Consider the following 6,467-nt stretch of genomic DNA (forward strand, 5'->3'; position numbering starts at 1 on the left):
CCCCCAACAGCACCTTTAAAGCCAGTAGTAGTGGTCACTAAATATTCACACTCATTACAAGCCTGTAAATGTCACCTGTTCTCAAAAAAATCCTGGGGTCAAAAATCGACGAAAAATTCAAAACAGGGCAGCCTTCCCAGAAGACCACTTCAAGTGGTTTATTGTACTCACAGTTTTTTTCTGTTTTTGTTTAACAGAAAGAAAACAAAGCATGGAAAAATGCTGAACATTAGGAATTATTAAAGACATGCAAATCCAAGTTACAAAAACCTATCAGCTCACACCAGTCATAATGGCCATCAGCAAAAATTCTGCAAACAATAAATGCTGAAGGGGTTGTGGAGAAATGCGCACCCTCGTTTCTAAGTGGGACATGGTAAGAACCAGTAATGAAAACACAAAGGAGGTGCCTTGATAAGGTAAATATTGAGCTACCATTCAATCAAGCATACCCACTGCTGGGCCTATCACTTGAGAGGATGAGAATCCAAAAGACACAGGGTGGCAATCCTGCACTCCAGCAATATTTACCACAGCCAACACTTGGAAGCAACAAAAATGTCTGTCAACAGAGGAAGGCACAAAGAAGAAGTGGTCCATGTACACAATGGAATATTACTCCAATAAAAAAATATATAATTTCAATTTAGAAACCAAACGTAAGTTAGGAGACATCAGCTTTTGGGGGTTTGTCCGGGCACATTCCTCTCTAATATATAACCGACGAACACCACTGGCAGGAGGGACTCTTTCCGTAATTCCCAGAATTGGGAAAGGAGAAATGCTGCCGCCCAATGGCTGATACCTTCAACAGCAGCTTTAAAATCTGTGCTAATGGTCACTTCATATGCACAAGTACTGGAGGGCTGTAAATGAAACCAGCCCTGAAAATGTCTTCAGGGAGGTAATGGCCAAAATATTTCAAAATGTGACACATACTTCAAGAAAACCATTTGAAGAATTAAGCGCTACTCACAGCTTGAAAAAAAAGAGGACATGCCTGAAAGTTCAATTTCAAGGGATTATGAGATGCATGCAAATCCAACCTCAAAGAGGTGTCAGCTCACACCTGTCAGAATAAACATCAGCAGAAAAACTACAAACAATAAATGCTGAAAGGGTTGTGGACAAGGGCATACCCTCAAATTTAAGTGCAACATAACCTGGTAAGAGCCACTAATGAGTGCAGAATGGAGACGCCTTTACAAGGTAAACATTTTGCTACCATATGATCCAACAGGCCCTCTCCTGGGCCTATAACCGAAGAAGACATAGTTGAAAGACACAGGCAGGCAAATGTGCATTTCAGCAGTGTTACAATAACCAAGACATGGAAGCAACCAAAAAGTCCATCAACAGGCGAGTGGACAAAGAAAAACTGGTCCACGTACAGATGGAATATTAGCCAAGGAAAACAATGACACAATGCCATTTGCATCACCATAGATGAGTCTAGAAGTAATCACGCAACTTGTAGTAAGTCAGAAAGCGAAAGACACGTATCCTGTGATATCACTTATAGGTGTTACCTAAAAATTGATACCAGTGAAGATATTTCCACAGAGAAAGGCAAACACAGATTCATTAAACAAACTTATGGTTCACCAATGGAAAGGTGTGAGGATTGGATACATTAGGATGTCAGAGTTAACAGAGATATACAAACACAGGTGAAGTATATAATCACCAAAGACCTACGGAATACCAAGAGAAGACTACTCAACATTGTGTCATAACCTAAAATGGGAAAAGGATCCAAAGAAGAAAAGAGATATGTATATGTGGAAAACAACCACACCTTGCACACCTAAAACAAGCAAAACATTGTAATCACACTTGCTGTGATAAACAATGAAAATTAAATTTAAAAAAAGGACAATATTTAGTGAGATATAAACATAAGGGGCTTTTTCCTGGCCCATTCCATTCTAATTTGCAACCTAGAACAGGACTTCCATTGAGGCTCTGTTTCCCTAGTAACCAGATCTGGTTAATGAGAACTGCTGCCGCCTTGTGGCCGTTTCACACAACAGCAGCTCTAACTGCAGCTGTAATGGTTACTTGATAGTCAAAATAATTGCAGGCCTGTAAATGACACCTGTCCTCAAAACGATCCTTCGGTCGTAAATCGAGCAAAAATCTCAAAAGACATCCATATTTCAAAACGACAATTTCAAGAGGCATATTTTATGCACATTTTATATTCTGTCTCTTTTTTTGTTATAGAAAAAGGCATGGAAAAACGCTCAACGTCAGGAATTAATAAAGCCATGCAAATCCGGTCTAGAAACACGTTCACCTCACAGCCGTCAGAAGGATCATCAGCAAAAAAGTCTACATAGTATAAATGCTGAAGGGGTTTTAGAGAACTGTGTACCCTCTAGCTGCTGATGGGATGTAACCTGGTAACAGCCAGTACAGAGAACAAAATGGAGGTGTGTTTAAAGGTAAAATTTGAGCTACTATGTGATCAGGTAGGCCCACTGATGGGCCTATCACCTGAGTAGACCTGAATCAAAAAGACACAGGCTGGCAATCCTTCACTGCAGCAACATGTACCATAGCCAAGAGCTGGAAGAAACCAAAATGTCCATCAACAGAAAAATGCACCAAGAAGAAGTGGTCCATGTACACAATGGAATATTAGCCATGGAAAAGCATGGAACAATGCTGTTGGCACCACCATAGAAGGATCTAGAGATAATCACCCTACCTGAAGTAAGAAAGAAAACGAAAGACAGATATCCTATTACATCACTTATAGGTGTTACCTAAAAATTGATACCCATGAAATAATTTCCAAGAGAAGGACACTCATAGATTCAGAAAACCAAATTATGTTTAACCAAATGGAAAGGTGTAAGGAATGTATGAATTAGGATATGGGGGTTAACAGACATGTAGTAATACATATGAAATATATAATCACAAAATACCTATGGAATGCTAAAAGAGGTGTACTCAACACTCTGTAATAACCTACACGGGAAAGGATCCAAAGATGAATAGATCAATACATTGATATAATGAACCAGATTCCATACACCTAGAAAAAACACAGTATTTTTATCCAATTTGCTGTGATAATAAATAAAAATTAAATGTAAAAAGCAAACAAGAAGGAAGGAGATATAAGCTCCTGGGAGTTTGCCGTGGCACATTCTGCTCTAATTTGCAGCTTACAAACACGATTTCCAGGAAACCTCTGTTGCCCAAAAACCCAGAGTTGGAAATGTAGAAATGCTGCCACCTTGTGGCCGTTTCCCACAAGAGCGGCTTTAAAACCACAGCTAACGGTCACTTAACATTCACAAGGACTCAGGACAGTAAAGGACAACTACCCTCAAAAATTCACAACTGGCAAAATTTTCAAGGAGATAGTAGGAAGAGGTAAATTTTACTCATTATTTTTCTAAAAACAAGGAAAATGGATAAAAGCTCAACAACATAAATTTTTAAACTCATGCAAATCTAGCCTACAAAAAGATTTCAACTCACACACGTCAACTACCATCAGCCAAAGGTCTACAAACAATAAATGCTGAAGGGGTTTTAGAGAACTGTGTACCCTCTAGCTGCTGGTGAGATGTAAAGTGGTAAGAGCCAATAGTGAGAACAGAAAGGAGCTGTGTTTAAAAGTAAAAATTGAGCCAGCATTCCATTCAGCAGGCCCACCGCTGAACCTCTCACCTGAAAATACCAGAGCCGAGAAGGCACAGACTGCAACAGCTTCACTGCAGGATTTTTCACAATAGCCAAGACACGGAAGCAACCAAAATGTCCATCAATGGATGAATGGATAAAGAAGTGGTCCATGTACATAATGGAATATTAGCCATGGAAAACAGTGAAACACTGCTCGTTGAGGCACCATTTATGAGCCTAGATATAATCTCAGAACATGCCGTAAGTCAGAAAGAAAAAGACATATAGTATGATACCACTTATAGGCGTTATCTAACAACTGACAAAATGATAGCATTTTCACAGAGAAAGAAACTCACAGACTTAGAAAACAAACTATTCTTATGTAAATGGAAAGGTGGGTGGTATGGAAAATTAAGATTAGGGTTACCATATGTGTACATATACCTACTAAATACATTTATCAAAGAGACCGACCATATAGCAAGGGAGGTCAATGGAGCACTCTGCAATAATTTACATGGGAAGAGTATCTGTACATGAATATATTACATATGTGTGTGTGTGTGTGTGTGTGTGTATATGTAATGTACAAATGAACCAGATTGTATACACCTAGGACAAACAATATTCTAAATATTACCTCGATTTAAAAAGACTAAAAAATCGAACAAAAAATAATGGAATATTAACTTATGGGATTTTTTCCTAGCACATTCCATTCTAATTACAACCTGGGAACACGACTTCCAGAAATGTTGTGCTGCCCTAGAAACCAGTTTTGGGAACGGAGAAATGCTGCCGCCTTGTGGCCGTTTCCCCCAACAGCCCCTTTAAAGCCAGTAGTAGTGGTCACTAAATATTCACACTCATTACAAGCCTGTAAATGTCACCTGTTCTCAAAAAAATCCTGGGGTCAAAAATCGACGAAAAATTCAAAACAGGGCGGCCTTCCCAGAAGACCACTTCAAGTGGTTTATTGTACTCACAGTTTTTTTCTGTTTTTGTTTAACAGAAAGAAAACAAAGCATGGAAAAATGCTGAACATTAGGAATTATTAAAGACATGCAAATCCAAGTTACAAAAACCTATCAGCTCACACCAGTCATAATGGCCATCAGCAAAAATTCTGCAAACAATAAATGCTGAAGGGGTTGTGGAGAAATGCGCACCCTCGTTTCTAAGTGGGACATGGTAAGAACCAGTAATGAAAACACAAAGGAGGTGCCTTGATAAGGTAAATATTGAGCTACCATTCAATCAAGCATACCCACTGCTGGGCCTATCACTTGAGAGGATGAGAATCCAAAAGACACAGGGTGGCAATCCTGCACTCCAGCAATATTTACCACAGCCAACACTTGGAAGCAACAAAAATGTCTGTCAACAGAGGAAGGCACAAAGAAGAAGTGGTCCATGTACACAATGGAATATTACTCCAATAAAAAAAATATATAATTTCAATTTAGAAACCAAACGTAAGTTAGGAGACATCAGCTTTTGGGGGTTTGTCCGGGCACATTCCTCTCTAATATATAACCGACGAACACCACTGGCAGGAGGGACTCTTTCCGTAATTCCCAGAATTGGGAAAGGAGAAATGCTGCCGCCCAATGGCTGATACCTTCAACAGCAGCTTTAAAATCTGTGCTAATGGTCACTTCATATGCACAAGTACTGGAGGGCTGTAAATGAAACCAGCCCTGAAAATGTCTTCAGGGAGGTAATGGCCAAAATATTTCAAAATGTGACACATACTTCAAGAAAACCATTTGAAGAATTAAGCGCTACTCACAGCTTGAAAAAAAAAGAGGACATGCCTGAAAGTTCAATTTCAAGGGATTATGAGATGCATGCAAATCCAACCTCAAAGAGGTGTCAGCCCACACCTGTCAGAATAAACATCAGCAGAAAAACTACAAACAATAAATGCTGAAAGGGTTGTGGACAAGGGCATACCCTCAAATTTAAGTGCAACATAACCTGGTAAGAGCCACTAATGAGTGCAGAATGGAGACGCCTTTACAAGGTAAACATTTTGCTACCATATGATCCAACAGGCCCTCTCCTGGGCCTATAACCGAAGAAGACATAGTTGAAAGACACAGGCAGGCAAATGTGCATTTCAGCAGTGTTACAATAACCAAGACATGGAAGCAACCAAAAAGTCCATCAACAGGCGAGTGGACAAAGAAAAACTGGTCCACGTACAGATGGAATATTAGCCAAGGAAAACAATGACACAATGCCATTTGCATCACCATAGATGAGTCTAGAAGTAATCACGCAACTTGTAGTAAGTCAGAAAGCGAAAGACACGTATCCTGTGATATCACTTATAGGTGTTACCTAAAAATTGATACCAGTGAAGATATTTCCACAGAGAAAGGCAAACACAGATTCATTAAACAAACTTATGGTTCACCAATGGAAAGGTGTGAGGATTGGATACATTAGGATGTCAGAGTTAACAGAGATATACAAACACAGGTGAAGTATATAATCACCAAAGACCTACGGAATACCAAGAGAAGACTACTCAACATTGTGTCATAACCTAAAATGGGAAAAGGATCCAAAGAAGAAAAGAGATATGTATATGTGGAAAACAACCACACCTTGCACACCTAAAACAAGCAAAACATTGTAATCACACTTGCTGTGATAAACAATGAAAATTAAATTTAAAAAAAGGACAATATTTAGTGAGATATAAACATAAGGGGCTTTTTCCTGGCCCATTCCATTCTAATTTGCAACCTAGAACAGGACTTCCATTGAGGCTCTGTTTCCCTAGTAACCAGATCTGGTTAATGAGAACT

Source organism: Orcinus orca, chromosome 3 (assembly GCF_937001465.1).
Source record: "Orcinus orca chromosome 3, mOrcOrc1.1, whole genome shotgun sequence".
In the NCBI taxonomy this organism is placed as follows: domain Eukaryota; kingdom Metazoa; phylum Chordata; class Mammalia; order Artiodactyla; family Delphinidae; genus Orcinus; species Orcinus orca.